Consider the following 24,129-nt stretch of genomic DNA (forward strand, 5'->3'; position numbering starts at 1 on the left):
GAAAATAAAGAAAATCTCCGCCACGCTTTTGGTGTACGAATTATAGTGAGGAACGGAGGTGAACAGAGAGTAGGAGGAGGGGAAGAAGACTGTGGCCAGGGGGTATCTGACACTCTCATCTCCGCTCCTCGCTCACAGCCAATAAAATGTTGGTAACTTCCGCCAGCCGGGAAATGAGAGGCGGAATAGCAGCCTCAGGGGAGCCGACACGCCACTTCCAACCATCCCAGCTGAGCTTTAGTGCTGACTTAACCCTCCTTCCTTCTGCTTCTGCTGATGGGCTCTTTCCTCTGCTGCCAGATACTCGTTGAGAGTCAATTAGACCTCGTATCAAGGAAAGCACCATGAAAGTTAAGAAAAGGCTAAGGAACTGGCAGGGGGATCGAATTTCTTGTATGAGGTATTATTTAAGGAGGGGCATATGACAAGGGTTTGGCACAGCTTTTTATTTATTTATTTATTTGTTTATTTATTTTTTACCGGGGGATTAAGTCTGCCTATCACGTGCATGTAACGTACATTTAATTTTTAAAATGTTCTGATGGTAGGCCCGTGAGGGAAAGCAACGACTCTGGAGGATTGAGTAGAGTGTGAATGATTGTATGACCCATTTCACAGGGCATACTCTTCATAATTCTGACATGTTCTGCTTTATTTTTGAATTCTGCATCACCAATTTCGCACACTGCCTTCACACACGAAGTCTGTCAATCTAAAATTATTTCATTGAGCTGCAGCAATATTAGTACAGACCCTATGCACAGAAGCATTACAAAATTTGTCATGGTAAGTGCGTGAAGACATAAGGAAGCTCTAAATTCCTGACGTTCGGTTACGGAACTCCTGCAATTGTTTAATGGGATCAGCCTGTATCTTACCTTAAAGAGTACAGTCAGTAACAATACAGGTAGGGTAAACATTTCATTTCATTATCTCCGCCAACGAAGCTGGAGAAGGTTATGTATTTACCCATGTTTGTCTGTTGGTTGGTTGGTTTGTCCAGATGATGCCTCTAAAAGTTTTCAATGAATTTCAATGAAGTTTTGTGGAAGGGTTGGCAATGGGCCACGAAAGAAATTAAATTTTGGTGAGGATCTGGATCCGGGTCTTATGTATCCCGCGCTAAAAGTTTTCAATGAATTTCAATAAAATTTTGTGGAAGAGTGGGGCATGGGGCATGGAACAATTGATTAAATTTGGGGCCGGATCCGGATCCTATGTATTCCACACAGTATCTTCACGGATCTGGATCCTGATCCATTTTAATGGCAATGGTGCTGGGGGGAGGTATGCACTTTTTTAGTGCTGTCTAGTTTATCATGTGCTTTATGACTTACCATAATAAGTTTGGGTCCCCAGTCTCTTGTTCTCTCAGTTGAAATAATAATAATAATAATCTATCTATCTATCTATCTATAGCCCGACGCCCTAATCCCGCAAAGGGTGGCCGCAGGCAAAACGCCTCCAAGTCACTCTGTCACCCACCATTTGTCTCCCCTCCCCCCAACTCACCCCCCCCTCCCTCAGATACCTCTCAACTCCATCCCTCCACCTCATCCTCGGTCTACCCCTCCCTCTCCCTCCCTCCACCTCACCTACATACACCCTCTTAGTCAGTCTTTCATTCTCCATTCTCTCCACATGTCCAAACCACCTCAGTGTATTTCTCCTAATCTTTTCAACCACATCCACATCTACCCCACAACGTTCCTTCACTTCTTCATTCGTCAACCTGTCCTTCCACGTCACTCCACATGCTCCTCTCAAGTAACTCATTTCCACTGCTCTCACTCTTGACTTGTTCCCCTCTTGCAAGGTCCACGCCTCGCTTCCATACGTCAGGGTAGGGATCACAATACCATCATGCAGTGACTTCTTTACTTCCATACTCACCTCCCTATTTCTCATCACTGCTTTCAGTGTACCAACAACCTTCCTTCCCTGCTGTACCCTTTCACGTACTTCATCCCCCAAAATTCCATCCTTACTCATCACATTACCCAAGTACTTGAATGCACTCACATTCTCCATATTCTCACCATCCAACCTCACTGCACACTCTGTGACTTCATTCCTCTCAAACACCATAACTTTACTTTTGTTTACATTAACTTTCAGCTTCCTCCTCCTACACACTGTCCCAAATTCATTCACCAAACCTTGCAACTCCCATTCATCTTCACTCAACAATACTATATCATCAGCAAACAGCAACACCGGAAGCTTCCAAATCTCACCCTCATTCATTAGGGCCACCCCCACATCCACTGCCCTACCTTGCACCTCCTTTACAACCCCATCCATATATATATTAAACAGCCATGGAGACATCACACACCCCTGTTTCAGTCCCACATTGAGATCAAAGAACTCACTCAGCTCACCATCCACTCGCACCGTAGCCCTAGCTCCCTCGTACATACTCTTCACAGCACTCAACAATTTCCCCTCCACTCCATATATTCTTAATGCCTTCCACATACCTTGCCTATCTATTCTGTCATAAGCTTTCTCCAAGTCCATGAAGGCAGCATACACTTTCCTTCCCTTCTCTAGATACTTCTCCACTAAACATCTTATAACAAATATCTGATCTACACACCCTTTTCCCTTCCTAAATCCCCCTTGTTCTTCTCCAACTAGCTCCTCTGTCATATGCCTAACCCTATCAATGAGTATTCTACCATATATTTTAGCAGTCACACTAAGAAGGCAAATACCCCTATGGTTACCACATACTTCTCTCTCCCCTTTTCCTTTGTACAGAGGAACAATTATACCTGATTTCCAGTCCTCTGGAACCCTTCCCTCTTCCCAAGCCAATCTACACAACTTCCATATCCACTCCACAACAATCTCACCCCCATACCTAAGCATTTCACCACACACTCCATCAATTCCTGGGGCCTTTCCCAGCTTAATCTTCTTCATCGCTTCCACTACTTCCGACCTACTGATCTCTTCCTCCCTCCTCTCATCTCTTCTTCTCCCAGCCATTCCCCAACCACTTATACTCACACTGCTCTCACTCTCTACATTCAACAAATCCTCAAAGTGCTCCTTCCATCTCCTCAATTTCTCTCTCTTCTCCACCAGCAATCTATTATTCCTATCTTTCACTCCCCTACTATTTCCCCTTTCACACTGCCTTACTTTCTTTACCTCCTTCCAAAACAATTTCTTACTCTCCCTCCATTTCACACTCAGATTCCTCCCAAACTCTTCATCCACTTTCTTCTTACTCTCCTTCACCAGTCTCTTAACCTCCCTTCTCCTGCTCACATATACCTCTCTCTTCTCTCTCTCATCTTCTCCCCTACCTCTACTCGCCAACCATTCACCATATGCCTTCTTCTTTTGTTCCACAGCTCGTTTCACTTCATCATTCCACCATGGTGTCCCTTGCACACCCTTGCATCTCCTCCTCACTCCACAAACCGCCTTACACGCTGTGCTTATCTCTTCCGTGAATATCTTACATACGTCTTCCACCCCTTCCATCTGCTCTAGCTCATACCTTCCCAATCTTTCTTCCACTGTGCTCTTATACTCTGTCATTTTCTCACTATCTTGCAATTTCTCCACTCTTCTCACAGGAGCTGCTTCCTCCTGTCTTCCCCTTCGTCTCCTCAGCCACTTTCTTTGCAGCTCTACCTTGGCCATCACTAAGTGATGGTCCGAGACTCCATTCCCCCACCCTCTCCACACCCTTGCATCCAACACTTGTCTTCTCATTCGCTCATCCACACACACGTAGTCTATCATTGCCTTTCGCTCAACAAGTTCACCATCCATCCTCCTTATTACTCTCCATGTATACCGGTGGATCATCTTATGACGAAAGTAGGTGTTGGCTATTGCCAACCCCTTACCAGCACAGATGTCCACCAATAATAATAATAATAATAATAATAATAATAATAATACACTGCTAGAACATCTCAGAGTTGTATGTTTGGTGTTGCTCTAAATAAGGATCCCATGTATCTCCATGGCAGGCAGGGGAACAGGAGAGTTTGTAAGCATCTGACTGCCAGTATTATTATATCGGATGTGCAGACAGTAGGGTTTAATAAGGACCAATACACCTCCCTGTATTTACGGCTCAGGTAAAAAACTGATCCCCAGTATTAACACTGTACTTATATTTCGAAAAAGTATTTTTTTATATTAATCTCACTGCCTCCTGAAAGATTGTATTTGTATGTGGAAAGAATGCGTATTCACGAAAATTGCAATTGCCATATCTAAACAACTGAGTTGGAAAAGTCTTTCCTGAATAACAAATTAAGAAGGTCGCATGAAAGGGGAAAAAATGAAATATAATAGAGGTCCTGAGGCTAAAGGATTCAAAAGTTACGTACACACACACACACACACACGTATATATATATATATATATATATATATATATATATATATATATATATATATATATATATATATATATATATATATATATATATATATATTTGGAATCTTTCGGTGTCACTATCACAACGCCTTAATCCACCCGAGTGTAAGGGCAGGACGTCACAAGCACCTGGGCCCATTACTACTTATAAACTCTCAGTTTACCCCTTTTAGTCCTATGTCCTATTTTCATTTTTATTTTTGTGTTCTCAGACGACCTTCATTTATCTTAAGAGAGGCTTTTCGAACTGTAGGGGTAAGATAATAGCTTTCATTAACCTCTTTACTATTAGGGACATATCCCAAATTGAAAGCTATTTTCTGACGATGCTACTTACCTAAGGTAAACATTTCGAGATGGATGGATAAAATAACTGTTTTCATTAATCCTGTCACTGATAGAGACTGAAATCATCTGTAAGTATCAATGAGACAATATGCAAAAACACCATTGGACTGAAAGAATTAAGTGGTGGAAAAAATCTTTTGCATATATGTTTAATTTCGTTCTATAGCTATGAAAAGCTTCACAACTAAACCTGAGTGAATATTAATGTAACAAAACACAACTGTCAAACCATCTGTGAGGTTCGTTAGCTTATATGAAGACCTTTTCTCAATTGGCTGAGATCTTTTTCGAGTGTGACTCCCATCACCACCGACGGACCATCACCATCACCATCACCGTCATCATTACATTCATATTTCTTTAATCTGGCCTAAAACTGCCTTCTATCCATCTGTAACGCAGAGCTGACACCAGAGAATAGCAATGGAATAGGTTGCCAGTTATGAAAAGTGCTATGGAAAGGATGTAGAGCTGCAATATTGTCTCTTTCTGCCATTCAGCTACCGTACGTGAATTAATCTGCACAAGGACGAAAATTTGGGCCAAACTAAGGACAAATAGCACAGCACCACCACCACCACGTACGCCACCATCACCACCATTGCCTTCACCTGCACCACCACAACCACCATTACTACCATTACCACCACCACCACCTCTACCGCCATTACCACAACCACCACCACCACTACCGCCATTACCACCAACACCACCACCATCATCAGAACGGCCATCACCAACACCATCATCACCATCAGAACGACCACCACCACCACCACCACCACCATCGTCACCATCAGAACGACCACCACCACCACCACCATCATCACCATCAGAACGACCACCACCATCACCACCGCCATCATCACCATCAGAACGACCATCACCACCACCGTTATCATCACCATCAGAACGACCACCACCATCATCACCATTAGAACGACCACCACCACCACCGCCATCATCACCATCAGAACGACCACTTCCACCACCACCACCATCACAATCAGAACGACGACCACCACCACCACCACCATCATCACCATCAGAACGACCATCACCACCACCACCATCATCACCATCAGAACGACCATCACCACCACCACCATCATCACCATCAGAACGACCATCACCACCACCACCATCATCACCATCAGAACGACCATCACCAGCACCACCGTAACCACCATCTTCAGCACACACCACTACCACCGCAACTGCCATCTTCAACACACACCACCACCACCACCACAACCATCACCACTACCACCACCACCACCACCAGCACCACAACCGCCACCACAGAATCAGCAGCAGCAGCAGCACCACACCGGCCCTCGCTGTACTGCACGAGTCCAGATCAATACCCCTGCACCCCAGGAGCATCTGCCCATGCCGTGCTTTCCTGTTTCAACACTACTGCACCGGAGCTCCACAGAATGAGAGTAATTGACCACTTGATGGTTTTGGGATCTTAGGAAGTTGAAGATATCGGCACTGACATCTTTCGTAATACCAACATAAATTGTGTTTGAAACAGATAAATATCGTGTAGAAATGGCCTTGACAAAGTATCAGACCCTTGCTGAATAATGTTATGCTGCGATTTAGCCGTAATATACGAAAATAATTAGCAATTTCTCGAACACCGTGAAGAGATGGGTGGTCTTCGTTATTGCGTTTTCTTTTTTACGGTTAAGTGCATGCATGATACTGTTCAGCAAGTACCTGAGGTCGTTTCAAAGCTATTTTCGCAAACGATATTTGCCAATTTCAAACGCGATTTATGCTGATGCTACGAAAACTGTCAGTGTCGATATTTTCAATTTCCTTGTAACCCAAGTCTGGCAAGTGGTCAATTGACAAAACACTCGAAGAAATATAGCAGGCTTGTATTCTAAGAGACACAGTAGTCTTCGTTGCACTTTTTACTTGGGGATTTGTTCTCCACCTTACACATTCTTATTCTCTTGTATGTCAATGATGCTAAGTATGTCGATATCAAAAAGAGGTAAACAACACAGACGAGTCAGTTGGAGAGAAATATGGAAAGTAAATCGCTCAGGAATAGATGTTACGCAGCTTCCTGTGTGGCTAAAATTTTGACCAGGCAGGAGGGGGTAGAAAATTTAGGTGAGTAGGAAGTAAATGCTAGGAGAGGGTACACAGTGCTGAGACCTAATCCAACATATCTGGCCAGTATATTGCTGGGAGAGGTGAATATTAACCATGGACACGGTGTTCCAGGATTTGATGCACAAACACTGGAACGAGAATCCAGATTCTACGACTAATTTTGAGCAAAATATGCTATATCAACATGGTCCACATTCTAACCGTCATGGAGCTACTAGAACCTATGTCCTGGATAAATTATGCAGTGGACCATTTTTGGCCACATGGTCATCAGGAACTATACAGCCATACTGGTTAGGAATTAAACGCATGTTTCAGTTCCAGATACAAACAGCCTGGGGTAAAGAAAACCTTGACCGCAGATCTCATGACTAGCCGAGGAATCAAAAGTGGGACCTCACGGCTGCAGACTAAGTGTACGGTACTTCGGATTAAACTATCGAGTCTCTCTCTCTCTCTCTCTCTCTCTCTCTCTCTCTCTCTCTCTCTCTCTCTACCAATCATCATCAGCCGTTTGAGTATCCACTGCAGGACTGGCCTATCCTGACCGAAGTGGGGACTATACAGCCAATGTACCTCTATCAAGTGGCTTACGCTGTCTGGTAGAGATTGTATGTAGGGTGAGAAGTGCTTGTAAATGTGACTGTAATGTTGGAGTGGCATTGGATGTGTATATAGTCTGTAAACAAAGTGTAGTCGGCCTGCGTAAGCCTACTGAGTGCAAGTATATTTTATAGTATGCGACACTGGCTCAACCACAGCACCCCTTATGTCCTCCAAAGCAGTACGTGGCCGAGTGAACACTCCCAAAGTTTATTACCCTGGTGGGGCGCGAACCCTGATTCTCCCATGTAAGAAAACGCACACTCTACCACAGAGGTTATATATATATATATATATATATATATATATATATATATATATATATATATCATTTTTTCATTCTATATATATATATATATATATCTGCCGTGGCTCAGTGGGTTAGAGCCTCCGCTCTGACCGAAGGGTCGGAGTATCGAATCCACCCAAAGGGTCATTGGTAGACATCAGGAAGGGCATCAGGTCAAAAAATGCTACATGCTCCAATCTAAAGTCTTCTACCCAGGGGCAACGCCTTAGCCCTTCGGGGATACCTGGCGTAAAACCAAATCTCATCTCTCATCATATATATATATATATATATATATATATATATATATATATATATATATATATATATCCATCATCCAATTCTACGTTGCACCATGAGGAGCGTAGAAGCCCGGGGCTTTGCAATTTGGTCCTGGCATTTAAGATGAGAGTGACGAGCCTCACTCATCCCTGAGTGGCATTACATGAGCAATGACCCCAACAATCCCTTGGATATAAACCTTCTCCGGCTCAATCCGATTGGAGCGCTGTAATTACCCGCTAAACCACCAGGCGCCATAATTTGGTTATATGGTTACCACCCAGAGTAGTAAATGATTTCCTAGTGTACAGGAAACCATTAGGCTTGTCACTCAGCATAGAGTCACCCATAGGCAGAAGGAAGAGGAAAGAATGAAGGAAAGAAAGACAAAAGAGGGAGTGTAAAGTCACCTGTAGGCAGAAGGACGAGGAAAGAATGAAGTAAAGAATGACAGAAGAAGAAGAAGGAACGGCGAGAGGAAAGGAAAGGGTAGACAGCCGAGAACAGTACTACATCGAGTGAGTGGATGGTGGGCGCCCCCAATATATATATATATATATATATATATATATATATATATATATATATATATATATATATATATCCAGACGCCTTAATCTCTAGGAAAGGTTAGTCACAACAGAATCACCTCCATATCACTCTGTCCTTTGCCATGAAACTGCACTCTCTCACACTCGCACAGCTCTCCCTCATTATAATCTCTTCATCTTATCCCTCCATTTCTTCCTTGGTCTCCCTCATCCCTCCACTATCCACAAAAAGGGTAGGGCTTTCATTCAAGTGAACTGGTAACACCAAGATCATATATCCTTCACCTCGATGACGTCCTTCGTGTTATATTCTTGCTTGTTATACAGTTTGTTACGCAACTCAGATTTTTTCTTTTTAGAAAACATGAGAGGTTATACTCTAAATTAACCTTTCGCTGTTTGCTGTTTCAGGTACATTAAGTATAATAGTCTGGAATAAATCCTCAGGCTGAACGGAATGAAACAGTCAATTTTGATAATGTCCCAACCATTCCTTAGAATTCATTTCATAATAATCGTTTAATATCTAGACCCTTTTTTATAATGCTGAATGTACAGGAAAAAGAGGGAAACAAAACTTGAGTCTACCAGTCTGACCTGCACAATGGAGAACCAAGCAATGGACCACAAACCTCTAACAAGAGTCAGTGAAGGTTGCAATCTCTCACCTATATTTCTTAATCCCTTTACTACGATAAAGTACTTTATAATTCATCCATGCTGCCATCACACGATTATCTTCAGCTTGAGAGAGACTTATTTTTTTTTTAGTATATACAGTAACTGAGCTGGTTAGATATAACCTTCAAAAACCATTTCAGGTGCAGGAGAGGGGCACCTTCATGTGGTGTCACCAATATCACAGGCTGACTCTGTTTACCGGCTATACAAATGTCCATCAGCTTCCTCCCTACCCCCGTTAAAGGAGGACGGTGGGCTGCAGGAGGATGGCACTCTCAGCCTCCAATCCAATGGTTATACATTCAGATGAGCCTGGGGTTGCAACTACATTTACTACTACTACTACTACTACTACTACTACTGCTACTACTGCTGCTGCTGCTGCTGCTGCGACAAACCTCCCTTATACTAAACAAAATCGTCTGTTGGTGGCACGATGAAACTGAAAAAAAAAAAAAAACTTCACTGGATTCAATCCTTCATTCATCATCCAATCTTTTCTTGCCCCATAAGGAACGCAGGGTCTCGTGGTTATGCTATTCATTCCTGGCAGTTAAGGCGAGGGTGACCAGCTTCGCTCTCCCATTAGTGGCAAAACGTTAGCAATAATTCAGAACCACTCCTTTGATAGTAAACCATTATAAACACCCGGTTAGTCTCAACCCACTGGATGATCAGACATTATTTGGTTACATGGTTACCACCCAACATAAGAAAGGGTTTCCATTTGATGTGTCATTTAGTGCAGGACCTAAAGGAGGCGCTACACTGGTGACGAAATGGTGGGCGCCTTCACCTACCACACGTCACCGGATTCAAGGGCTTGAATTCATATTCTGTTTCTTTTTTTCACAATCCAGCCTTTAGGGTACAGCCAAGGATGGAAATTATGCTGTTTATTCTTGATGACTCGGGAAAGCATTATTCATTTGACAAAACCGTCAAACTGGAGGGTTTTGACATAATTCACAAGAAATCCGTCCTCAATAAAAAAAAAAAAAAATCGTCTGATGGCTAATTAATTAACCTCTTCAGTCTGAAGATATTTGTTATTCCTAAATACCTCAGACGATTTTCTTCAGATTTGGAGATGAAACTTCAATGAGAGTTGTTCATATATATATATATATATATATATATATATATATATGGGGGCCTCAGTGTTAAAGTGTGCGTTTTCATACACTGAAGAACGAGGGTTCGCGCCCCGCCAGGGTAATAAACTTTGGGAGCGTTTTTCTGGCCATGTACTGCTTGGCGGGCATAAGGGGTGCCGTGGTTGAACCAATGTCGCATACTATAAAGTATGCTTGCACTCAGTCGGCTTGCACGGGCCGATTACACTTGGTTCACAGACTACACACACATCCAAAGCCACTCCAACACCACAATTACACTTACAAGCACTTCTCACCCTACATACAATCTCTACCAGACAGCCTAAGCCACTTGGTAGAGATACAGTGGCTGTATCGTCCCCACTTCGGTCGGGATAGGCCGGTCCTGAGTGGACACTCAAACGGCTGGTGAGATGAGATATATATATATATATATATATATATATATATATATATATATATATATATATATATATATATATATATATATATATACAGAAAGAGAGAGATCATTCATGTGGTGGCACTGATACAAGCATGGAACTACCTGCTTCTACAAACGATTCTCCGTTACTTCCCCATTCCCTGAAATGAGGATAGTGGACTTCAGGAAAACAGAAACTTCAACCTGCATTCCAGCGGGTTCACATAAAACGGAGCCTGGAGTTACAGCTAGTATTATTATTCCGATTCTTCCTAGATTGAATAGTTTTTTTGCTGAAGGACTGATTAAAGAGTAATATGCACGAACTGACAAAGCGATTATCACATAGGCCTATGTGCAATAGTACTTCCATCGGAACATCAGAAAGATGGTTCTTTTCACATTAGACTTCGTTATTGTGATGTTTTAGGTATTCTCACGTACACCCATAAGCAAAAGTTCTCCGACACTTCCCTGCCTGCCTGGAGATGAAAAGGTTTATATGAAATGTTTTAGTGCGACAGCAGCATGAAATACACAATTCGAGCATACGAATAAGAATGAATGATGCTCTCTAATGTTCAGGGGGAAAATACAAATATGGGAGGTACAACACAATGCTGACATGGGATTGTCAGCGAACTTTTGCTCAAGACTGCACGTTTAGACACTTATATTCGTCTTCGGAATGATGTCTGGAAGTGGGTAATGTACAGTACTACGGTTCTACATGTTTTCTAAAGTATTTCTTCGTGTCTATCACAACCTTATAATAAAAGTTGTATCTAACCCTTGGAGAATCTCCTAACCAATTGAAAATCATTTAGAGGAAGCAATAAAATTGTACTTAACCCTTCATCGTAGTGAAGGGGTTAAATTAGGCCATAAGTAAAAGGATCAGAAAATCTGTCACATTCTGAAAACGTTGATATGAACGATCTCATACACTTAGTATCCTCTTCGCTCCAAAGAATTTCCGTGTACATTCAACAGGCCGCATCCTCATCATTTTTTAGTTTAGGGGAGACCTTTTCTGGAGAATGACTATGGTAGACAGAACATATCACTTCCAGTTCGAAAAGCTTGTCCTATTGTAAGAAATGTGGTCTGTTCATAATAAGTGAAAATTTCATTCGGTCATGCAGAAAAGTATTGGCAACAACTGGTCTTAGACTTGAAGAAATACTAATTCCATCTTCTTCATTAAAAAGCAATAATTAAAAGTGAACAAGATTGAGGTGGCAGATTTTAACAGTTTCTAAATATTTATAATCAACATATATATATATATATATATATATATATATATATATATATATATATATATATATATATATATATCATCAACATCATCATCATCCGGACCTCCTTTCCCACCCTAAGGCAGAGTGATGAGTAGCAATGTCCAGACAGCCCAAATTTGCCCAATCCAATGGGCCACGTTGCCACTCACCCATCATTCAAGCCCCCGGAATCCTGCCTCTATCGGATACACCAAAAACATTCACCACGTTCTGTAGTTACACATACTCGTATCTGATAGAGTCAATCCAGACGCTGCCACGTTAAAAAGGGGTGCCAAACATCCCTGATCATGCACTTCTCCTCACAACATTCATCTAGCCAGCTCGATCTCCTGTCAGTTCCCTAGCTTTACCAACTTCCAAACCTCTCTTCGTCACACATTCATTCACCATATCTCTCCACCTTCTTCTTGGCCTACCTCGCCTCGTCTCTCCTTCGAATTCGCTCAGATATACCTTTTTCACCACTCTATTGTTATCCATTCGTTCCACATGACCATACCATCTCAGTACACCCTCTTAGATTCTGGTGTCCACTGACTTCCTCACTCCACATCTTTCACGAATGACATTATTTCGCATCCTATTCACTCTCTGTACTCCACATATATTCCTCAGCAGTCCAGTCTCCACTGCTCTTACTCTTGACTTTTCATTTTCATGCCACACCATAGTTTCACATCCATATGTTAAAGCTGGCACTAACACTTCTTCATGTAGGCCTCGTGCAGCTGCAACACTCAAGCCTCTGTTTCTTATCAAGGCCTTCATTGCACCAGCTACTTTTCTTCCTTGTGTCACTCTACTTTCAACTTCTTTTGCACATTTTCTCTTTTCTATCACTGTACCCAGGTATTTGAACTCTCTCACCAATTCCAGTCTCTCTCCACTCATTGTTATATCGCACTGGGGGTCATTTTCTCTCTCAATAACCATCACTTTACTCTTTTCTACATTTACTCTCAAGGCATGGCGTTCACACATCAGCAAAACTCTGCACTAGCCTAACCAGTCCTTGTCTGGTACTTGCAAGCAGTACTGCATCATCAGCATACAACAAATTTGAGATGTTCCATCCACCACCATTCATTACCAACGCCATTCTTCTCTCCATTACTCGTGTTTTTACTTCTCTCATCACCCCATCCATATATATATTGAACAACCATGGGGACATCACACAACCCTGTCACACGCCCTCACCGATCGTGAACCATTCATTTAGATGCCCATTAACCCTTACACATGCTTCACTACCATCATAAAAACTCTTGACGGCACATAGCAGCTTACCCTCTACACCGTACATGTGCAAAACTTTCCACAATCCCCCTCTGTCCACTTTGTCATATGCTTTTTCCAGATCCATGAATGCCATAAACACCTTATGGTCCTTCTCACAAGCCTTCTCTACTATCTGTCTCACTGCAAATATTTGGACCACACATCCTCTGCAACTCCTAAAGCCATCCTGTTCATCACTCACTAGGACTTCTGATATCTCTCTTACTTTATTTATAATAATTCTTCCATATACTTTCCCTACCACACTCAATAAACTTATGCCACGATAATTCTTGCACTCACTTCGCTCACCTTTATTATTGTAGAGAAGTACAATCACAGCCTTTTTCCACTCTGCAGGCACAGTTTCACTCATCCATGCCTTCTTACATATCTCCAACAAGCACTTCATTCACTCTCTCCTCTACTTAATCATCTCTGCATACACCTCATCAACCCCAGCTGCTTTCCCATTTTTCAGCCGGTTCACAGCACTCTTCACCTATGCGAACTTCACGTTTCCTAGTAATGAATTCCTTCTCTGCACACACCCCAAACCAATCATGTTAACAGCCTCTCTGCTCTCTCTACTCCCATTCATCAGGCTTTCGAAATATTCCTTCCATCTGTTCCTTACTTCCTCCCCTACATCCTTCACACCATCACATTTTTTTCCACTTTCACTTCTACATTTCCGCACCTCTTTCCAGAATAACTTACCGTTTTCAGAGTAGTTCGCATTCATTTTTCTTCCTAGATCCTCATTTACCTCCTCCTTTTTCCTCTTCTCTAGTCTCATTACGTGCTTCTTGCTCTCAACATATTCAGTTCTTATGTCAACTGAACCCCTGTCCTGTAGCCATTTTAGCCTCTTCCTCCTCTTTTCGTCCACCGCTCTCTTTACCTCCTCATCCCACCATGCTTTACCTTTCTTCTTTGTTGTTACTCTTGCCACACCACACACCACTTCAGCATTCCTAACTAAGCAATCCCTATATGCATTCCACAGGCTGTTCAGATCCATTTCATTCCAGTTCACTGATTCTAACTCCTCCTCTACTATGGTCCTCTAATCATCTGCCATTTCTTTGATCCTCAGCTTCTCAACTTTCAGTCTTTCTCCCTGACTGCTCTTCTCTCTCCTGGTCCACCTCACTCCTCTCAGCTTGATCTTGCATACCACAATCATATGATCTGACAGCACTCCACATCGTCCACTCACAGCCCTTATATCATCATTACGAGTCATTACAAGTCCACAGACAAACAAAGGTCTCCCCCAACCTTCTCCACGAATTCCTTGACTGAGCCAATCTTTGCAACATTTTACCTGCAAATTTTCTATCTCATCTCTTCATCTCCTGTCTGGCTTTTTTCTGCTATGCTTACAATCTCTTGGTGTTCAGTCAGTGAGCCCTTTGCTCCATCGGTTGTCCCTGATTCTTACTCTATGGCCTGCCCACCTCCATTTCTGTTCTTTTATAACATCTATAATGTCTTAGACTTTAGTCTGCCATCTCACCCAAGCTTGTCTTTTCCTGTCCATTAAAAGTATTCCCAACACTGACTTTTCCATAGCTCTCTGAGAACCAAAGAGTCTGTTTTCAATCGATTTTGAAAGTTTCCAAGTCTCACAACAGTTCGTAATAGCAGGAATTATATATTTATTGCATCCTTTTCATATCATACATTTTGACAAGATACTTTTCCTAATGACTCTATGCTTACCGAAAGCTTTGCATCCAATTGTAATGCATCTTTTTATTTTGCTATCATGATCTTTCGTTCATATTTGTTTCTGCCCCGAGTAACTGTAGTCCACGCCTTCTTCAAGAATTTCTTTACTTATTCTGATGATGCCCTTTGGTGTATGTGGATTAAACATTACTCTAGTTTTAGTCTGGTTCATCTTTAGCGATACTTTGAGATTGTGTATGTTCAGATCATTTAACATACACACACACACACACACACACACACACACACACACTCACATATATATATATATATATATATATATATATATATATATATATATATATATATATATATATATACCGGTATATATAGATAGATAGACAAATAGATAGATAGATATAGATATAGATATATAGATATATACAGTATATGTCGTCATGGTCATCGTCATCAGTCGTTTCAGTGTTCACTGCAGGACCGGCCTATCCCGACCGAAGGGGGGACGATACAGCCAATGTATCTTTACCAAATGGCTTAGGCTGTCTGGTAGAGATTGTATGTAGGGTGAGAAGTGCCTGTTAGTGTAACTGTTGTGTTGGAGTGGCTTTGGATGTGCGTGTAGTCTGTGAACCAAGTGAAATCGGCCCCTGTAAGCCGACTGGGTGCAAGTATACTTTATAGTATGCGAAACTGGTTCAACCACAACACCCCTTATGTCTGCCAAAGCAGTACGTAGCCAGAACGCTTCCAAAGTTTTTTACCCTGACGGGACACGAACCCTCGTTCTTCTCTGTACGAAAACGCACAATTTACCACTGTATATATATATATATATATATATATATATATATATATATATATATATGTAGCCTCTGTGGTACTGTGGTAAAGTGTGAGTTTTCGTCCACTGAAGAAAGAGGGTTTGCGCCCAGTCAGGGTAATAAACTTTGGGAGCATTCTTCAGGCCACGTACTGCATTGGCGGACGCAAGGGGTGCTGTGGTTGAACCAGTGTCGCATACTGTAAAGTATGTTTGCACTCAGTCTGCTTGCGCAAGCCGATTATATTTGGTTCACAGACTATACACACATCCAAAGCCACTCCAACACAACAGTTACACTTACCTACAAGCACTTCTCACCCTACATACAATCTCTACCAGACAGCCTAAGCCACTTGGTAGAGATACACTGGCTGGTCCTACAGTGGACACTGAAACGGCTGATACGGCTGATGACATGAGATGATATATATATATATATATATATATATATATATATATATATATATATATATATATATATATATATATATATATTCATCATCTAATCCTACGTTGCCCCATGAGGAGCGTAGGAGCCCGGGCCTAGGCAAGTTGATCCTGGCATTTAAGATGAGAGTGACCAGCCTCACTCATCCCTGAGTGGCATTACGTGAGCAATAAACCCCAACCACCCCTTGGATATAAATCTTCACCCGCTTAATCCGATTGGAGCACCGTTATTACCCACACCACCAGACATTAAAAATTGGTTATATGGTTACCACCCAGCGTAGTAAATGGTTTCCTGGTGTATAGGAAACCATTTGGCTTGTCATTCGGTGTAGAGTCACCCATAGGCAGAAGGAAGAGGAAAGAATGAAGGAAAGAAAGACACAAGAGGGAGTGCAAAGTCACCGGCAGGCAGAAGAAAGAGGAAAGAATGAAGGAAAAAAAGACAGAAGTGGATGGATGGAAAGAAGGATGGAGGAGAGGAAAGGGCAGACACCCGAGAGCAGCACTACATCAAGTGAGTGGATGGTGAGGACCCCCACCTACCACAATATATATATATATATATATATATATATATATATATATATATATATATATATATATATATATATATATATATATATTTTTTTGGGGGGTGCTCCATGGTTGTATACCGAAATTTTATATAATGCACATTGAGTCAGACACAAGATGCCCTCAATCAGATTCAATGCATGAATAATGTAAGAGTATTAGGCCGATCTGACAACGTTTACAGGTCGCTCTAAATGTGAACTTCTAAGAGGGTATAGACAGTTTTTGAGAAATATTGTTTGTAGAATGTTCCAGAAGGGTCTAGACGGTTAGCAACGATTCTAGAAAATTCTGGAATGTTGTTGAAGGTTCTACACGGTTTGAGAAAAATACTGAATGCTCTAGAGGGGTTGGCCATGAGTTTATTAATACACACATGCGGCCTCGCCCCAGTCTGTGGTGCAAATGTGAAATTGTGCATTTTTCGTTACTCGCTCGTCAGGACAAACTGTGTGTGTGTGTGTGTGTGTGTGTGTGTGTGTGTGTGTGTGTGTGTGTGTGTGTGTTGTTTTTTGTACAGCCTAACTTTCAGGCTTTCCTCTATTTCGAGGTGTGTTTCTGTTTCAGGTGATATGGCTACAGTACAGCCACTACATGAAGCAATGCTTCTGTCTGGTTGATCGGCCATCCAGAGGAGATGATCACTGGTTGTCAACTACCATCTACGGGTCAAGTGCTCAGGCAATTCTTTTACGACCAAGTAATCCTGAAGAAAATCAAGTCTGACAGTGCATTTGCAGTTATTGACACTGTTCTTTGTTTCTAGAGTTCAGCCACTGTTCTGACATCGACCGTCTGCTACTGGAAAAAGAAGCTTCTGGGGCTAGTCGAGCAGTATGAAAAGCTGAAGAAAAATCGACTGAAGGACTCAGAGTCATGTCGAATGAAGGAGGACACCTTTTTTGGAGACCTTGAAGAACTGTTTGACATCTCTAAGCGAAATGCCCAAATGCAGATCACAAACGAGGATGACAGGGCTTTCAAAGTCAGTAGGAAGATTGCTTGCAATCAGCAGTGGCAGGAGTCAACCACCTGCTCCAGAAATCCTGTGAGGTGAAACACAGGCAAATGGAGATTGAGCACAAGAAAGAGGAAAAATCTGATAGAGACAGGGAAGATATGACTCAGACAGTCGATTCATCAAAGACTGATTACCCCTTTCTTCTTCAACATAGGAAGTAGAAGATATAGGCTACCTGTTCCGGGCTCAGTTTAAGCTTACTGTTCAGGAAATGCATGCGATGCACAGTGTCGGACTGTTTGTTGCACTCAGCTATGTCAAATACTGAACCGATTGCCAGATATGCTCAGCAAAACGACCTTGACTTCATGTGCCATCTCCAGAGTGGCCTACCTGAGTGAAGCCTCACCAGGACAGCTCTTGCAGCTTGGAAGCAGCATCTCTGGTATGTTTCACAGTCGATAATCAGCTTGGCCTTATTCGATGAACGGATCGACTTTTCAAAGAAGAATGCTATGATTCAGAACCTGAAGAGGCCTCCAAAGAAAAAAGCTCTGGAACGAATTGAAGTCAAGAACTTTTCTCCTCGGCCGCCACTGAGTGTGTTCATGACAGCCAAGACCTTGAGCATTTTTGCAGCCCTCTTTCCAGGTGGAGATAAAGAAGCTGACCGACTTTTGCAGAAGATGCCCTTGGAATGGAATGAAGACCCCATCCACAAACTGTTCAAAGTGGCCTGTGATAAGATGACGATTGTCACTGACAGCGCTGAAATAGCAATTTCTCTTGTGACAAATTTCAATTTGACCCTCATGAAGTATGAGAGACTGTACGTCTTGACCATCATGAGGCAGCATCAGCATGACATTCTGTGCTGTTTGAAGGAACTTTCTTTGAATAGTGTTCCACTAAATAATACTAGGATTTACTGTGATGAAATGAATTTAATGCTTATGTGCTTACTGTATATTTTAACATTAGTGACAAAAACTCATGTTTTTATGTTCAGTGTTAAACGTCGTCCGTCGTGTACTACAATAATGTAATGGTAACAAACAGTGGAAACAGTAGCGACCTCTAAGTATTAAGCCAGAGAACTGAAATTTAGCAGGCTCGTTTGATTAATAAAAGGGAACAGAAGCAACTCGTGTTTTTCATAATGTTCTGTTATTTGTATTTTTAGGCCACCCAAATCTATCTATCTATCTATCAATCTATCTATATCTATATCTATCTATCTATCTATCTATCTATATATATATATATGTTTTTATATATATATTTATATATATATATATATATATATATATATATTTATATATATAAGAGCTGTGTTGTTTCTTTGTTTGTTTGTCCTTCAATCACCCCAAAACCAGGGGCCAGAGACCCCCAGACCCTTATATATTCTAAATCAGGGTGACCTAAGGAAGGTTTTAGGAGGGTCAAAATTCAGATCTGGGTCATTTGAGGTGACCGGTAAAGTGTTCGCCTGTGGCCCGGGCAACGCCGGGAACCCCTGCATCCCAATTTTTGGCATGTAGACTCATGTAACCTACAGTTAGGACATAGGCTATATGAGGTTGACCACCGAGGTCAATTGAGGTCACTGATTGGAGGTCATTTGCGGTCACTGGTTATACATGCTCCAATGACTGGATCCAGCAGCCCAATTTATAGCATGGAGACTTAAATGACATCCATTTCGGACATAGGTTATGTGAGGTTGACCTCTGAGGTCATTTAAAGTCACTGGTTGCAGGTCATTTGAGGTCACTGGTAATACACGCTCGGACGACCGGACCCAGCAGTCCAATTTTTGGCATTGACACTCACATGGTCTCCAGTTCGGACATAAGCTATGTGAGGTTGATCTCTGAGATCATTTTAGGTCACCTGTTAGAGGTCATTTGATGTCACCAGTTGGAGGTCATTTGAGGTCACCGGTAATAGGAAGTAAGTGCACAGAAAGACTGTGTGTTAGTCTGCAAAAGCTGAAATAGAAGTTTCTGGACCTCTTATAATCCCTCTTCAAAAGCATAACAGGGACATGGTATATATTTCTGGAGTAAGAAGGATTGAACTAGAACAAAAAGGATTAGAGTGTTGGCCACATTCTCCCAGCAATGCTGGATACCCCTGTTAGATTATATATATATATATATATATATATATATATATATATATATATATATATATATATATATATATATATATATATATATCCTGTAAACCAGGAAACTACTTACAACACTGGGTGGAAACCTTATAACCAACCAACACGTATATATTCCCTACCTGACAGCAAGTGGGTTGGCAGAGGGTTAGTGCCCCTCCCCGGAAAACAACTAACTATAAATACAAACAAGGAGCCTCAGACCAGGAATGACCAACAGGTGATGACTGAAGACGAATAAAGAACATTGTACGGATTGCGACGTGGAATGTAAGGGGTGCGACTGATGAGGTGAAAGAGAGAGAGAGAGAGAGATGTCCAGGTGTTTGAGGGAGCAAAAGTGGACATATGTGGAACAACTGTGACTAAATGGAGAGGTGACAGTGTGAGAGTGGGAGTAAGGATCGGAGATATATATATATATATATATATATATATATATATATATATATATATAATCCAAGGAAGGAGGTCTTGGTTTTCATGCTTAAATGATGGCACTAGAGAATGACGAATAGCAATTTTTACCTTCAATGTCTGCACCCAGCCCACTATATTCCTGATGGTGCAACAAATATGTGAGACAACAATGTCGAGGGTAACCACTACACACTTTTCTTAGATTATGCTGGTGGGTCAGTTTGCACAATGGGATGGATGTGTTAGCCTAGAGGGTGTTACCTAAGAGGGGTGTTGACATTGGTGGGTGGGTGTGTGGGTGTTGTGGGAACAAAGGGAGCAAACAGAGTCGTGTAATTTTGCAATCTACCGATCTGTCTGTTTATCCATCTATACATAGCTCTGCCTGTCTGTCGCCTATCTATGTTCCTATCTATCTACTTATCTATCTACCAGTATATATATATAAATATAAATATATATATATATATATATATATATATATATATATATATATATATATATATATATATATATATATATATATCCCATTGGAGCCCAGTGTCCAGAGTATTGGACAGAACTGAGAATTTTCAAATCTTAATAAAGTAGGGAACCCCCGGGAAGGGACCTATGAGCTTCGCGACTATGAGCCGATAGGTGAAGGGTGGTACGCTTAGTACCCTCCCCATGCAATGCCTAGCCCAGCAACTCTGGGATCCAATGGGAGATAGATAGATAGATAGATAGATAGATAATTCTAGCGGCATGTCCAACTTATACTTTTCTTTCAATACTCAAAGCTGAAGACGTATATGTGGCAGACTGAGGTCAAGTGATAATATAAAGATTATTGGCTGATTACCTTCGGAACCTGAGGTGCAGTGGCAGGATATCCGGTTCTCACCTGAAATATATCATATTCGATATTCGTATCGATCTGATCTATGAACGAAGCTTGTTTCTCTCCCTGCCTCTCTCCTGCCAAAAATCTAGTTAAATAACGGATGTAAATTCGACAGGTACATGCCGCATTTCAGAAGACTCGACCTTAGAAAAATTTGATTGTCTGCTTTAAAGACCTGTCATGCAGTGTATAGGATTTAGTTCTGAGCTTTATTCAAAAAGTGCTTATATAATGTGCTGCGTAAAATTTTATAAAATATTACACTTATGCAGCCATGAAAAAGCATGTTCAAACGGCGTTATGTGAATCACATTTCTCTCTCTCTCTCTCTCTCTCTCTCTCTCTCTCATGTACACCCCATTGGTTCCATTAGCGTTTTTAATCTAGAGTGCTTTTACACCAACAAAGTCTTTTGATCTGGTATAATCTTTGTACTCCTGTTTTATAGCTCATCATTTTCTGAACTTATGTCTTCCTTAACTTATAAGCCTTCAATAAACGTATTCTTCACTCGTCAGGATACTGTGTTTATATCGCAGAAATTTAGAAATGCTCTCTCTCTCTCTATCTATCTATATCTATATCTGTCTGTCTATCTATCTATCTATCTATCTATCTATCTATATATATATATATATACAAATATATATATATTTATATATCTATCTATATATATATATATATGTATATGTATACATGGTTTAATACAAATGGTAAAAAATCTAAAGAAAAAAGAGATTTACTGTGGAATAGATACAGAAGACACAATAGTGAAAGGGTATATAACAACTACAAACAGGCAAGAAACGATTATACAAGAATAAGGAGGGAAGCCCAAAAACAGTTTGAGGAGGATATCATAAACAAAAGTAGTGATCAACCGAAGCTATTTTACAGCTACATCAGAAGCAAAATCGAAGTAAAAGATAAAATACAATCCATTACGGATAAGGGGATCACCTATACTCAAGAGAAGGATATTTGTGAAGCACTAGGCTTAAATAAGAATTTCCAATCAGTTTTTACAGGAGAAACTAATTTTGAGAGGGATTATATGGAACATGCATGCCCACACATATTACCAGATATACAAATATCTGAAAAAGAAATACAGGAAGAGTTAAGCAAGTTAGACAAAGCAAAAGCAAATGGTCCTGATGAAATTTCATGTTGGGTGCTACGTGAATGTGCAAAGGAGTTAAGTAAACCATTATCTTTAATTTTCAAGGAATCCTTGTGACAAGGTAAACTACCTGATATTTGGAAGAAAGCAAACATTGTTCCCTTATTCAAGAAAGGGAATAGACAAAATCCACATAACTACCGACCAGTATCACTAACAAGTGTTGTAAGCAAGGTATTAGAAAAGCTTATAAGAAAAGTTTGGGAAATCATCTAGAAGAACACAATATGATAACAGAAAGACAGTTTGGTTTCAGAAAAGGAAAATCCAGTGTTAGTAATCTGTTGAGCTACTATGATAGAGTAACAGAAACATAACAGAAAAGAGAAGGATGGGTGGACAGTATCTACTTAGATTTCAAGAAAGCATTTGACAGAGTACTGCATCAAAGACTTTTATGGAAACTGTACCATCAAGGAGGAATCTGAGGCAAACTGTATTGTTGGATGCAAGATTTTCTCAAACAAAGAGAAATGAGAACAGTACTAAGGGGAAATTACTCATCATGGAGGGAAGTGACTAGCGGAGTTCCACAGGGCTCAGTGCTGGCACCAATCATGTTTTTAGTATATATAAATGATATAGACAGCATCATTGGAATTGAAAGCTATCTAAATATGTTTGCTGATGATGCATAAATACACTGGACAATTACTGATGTAAACTCTTGTGAAGTGATACAAGAAGAATTAAATAAACTTCATGAATGGAGCAATACATGGCAAATGGAATTCAATGTGGACAAGTGTCATGTAATCAAGTTTGGTAAAAGTGGAAAAAGACCTGATTGGGATTATAAGGTAGGAAATAAAACCCTACACACATCAGGAAGAGAGAAGGACCTAGGTGTGATTATTAATAACAGACTATCTCCAGCTGACCACAACAGTGAGAAGGTATGGAACATGTATACACGGCTTGCATATATGAGAAAATCATTCACACACATAAATGAAGACATGTTGAGAAAGATAATAACATCATTTACCAGACCAACCCTGGAATATGCATCAACAGTCTGGAGTCCTCATCTCAAAACACACATAGATAAGATTGAAAAAGTTCAAAGGGCCGCTACAAGATGGGTACCAAGCTTAAGGGATCTAAGCTACAAAGAAAGACTAGAAAAACTGAATCTGCCAACACTACAGGAGAAAAGGAAACGAGGAGACATGATTATGCTATATAAATGCATATCAGGGGAGGAGAAAATAGACATAAATGATTACATAACCTATGGGGATGCGTCAGCAAGAGGACACTGCAAAAAACTGCATAAAAAGAGAGGCGATAAAGACGTAAGGAAATTTAGTTTCCCAAATACAGCAATTGAATAGTGGAATGCACTACCGAATGAAATAGTGTGTGCCAAAACAATTCATAAATTTAAGGATATGTACGATAAATATGGTTTAAGACAAGGGACAGTACGAGCCTGATTCATTCCTGAAAAGACACAAATAGGTAAGAACAATTATGTAAGAACACACACACAAGCACACGCACATGCAAACACACGCATGCA

The 24,129-nt window shown here is 40.9% G+C and overlaps 1 protein-coding gene across 1 annotated transcript in view; it reads right to left on the bottom strand.

Annotated features, from left to right (window-relative positions):
- Positions 1-24,129, bottom strand: part of LOC145409063 (uncharacterized) — a 328,905-nt gene that overhangs the window by 285,782 nt on the left and 18,994 nt on the right. The window lies entirely within an intron of this gene.

Source organism: Coenobita brevimanus, chromosome 79 (assembly GCF_032717465.1).
Source record: "Coenobita brevimanus isolate Jiangsu-jjx chromosome 79, ASM3271746v2, whole genome shotgun sequence".
In the NCBI taxonomy this organism is placed as follows: domain Eukaryota; kingdom Metazoa; phylum Arthropoda; class Malacostraca; order Decapoda; family Coenobitidae; genus Coenobita; species Coenobita brevimanus.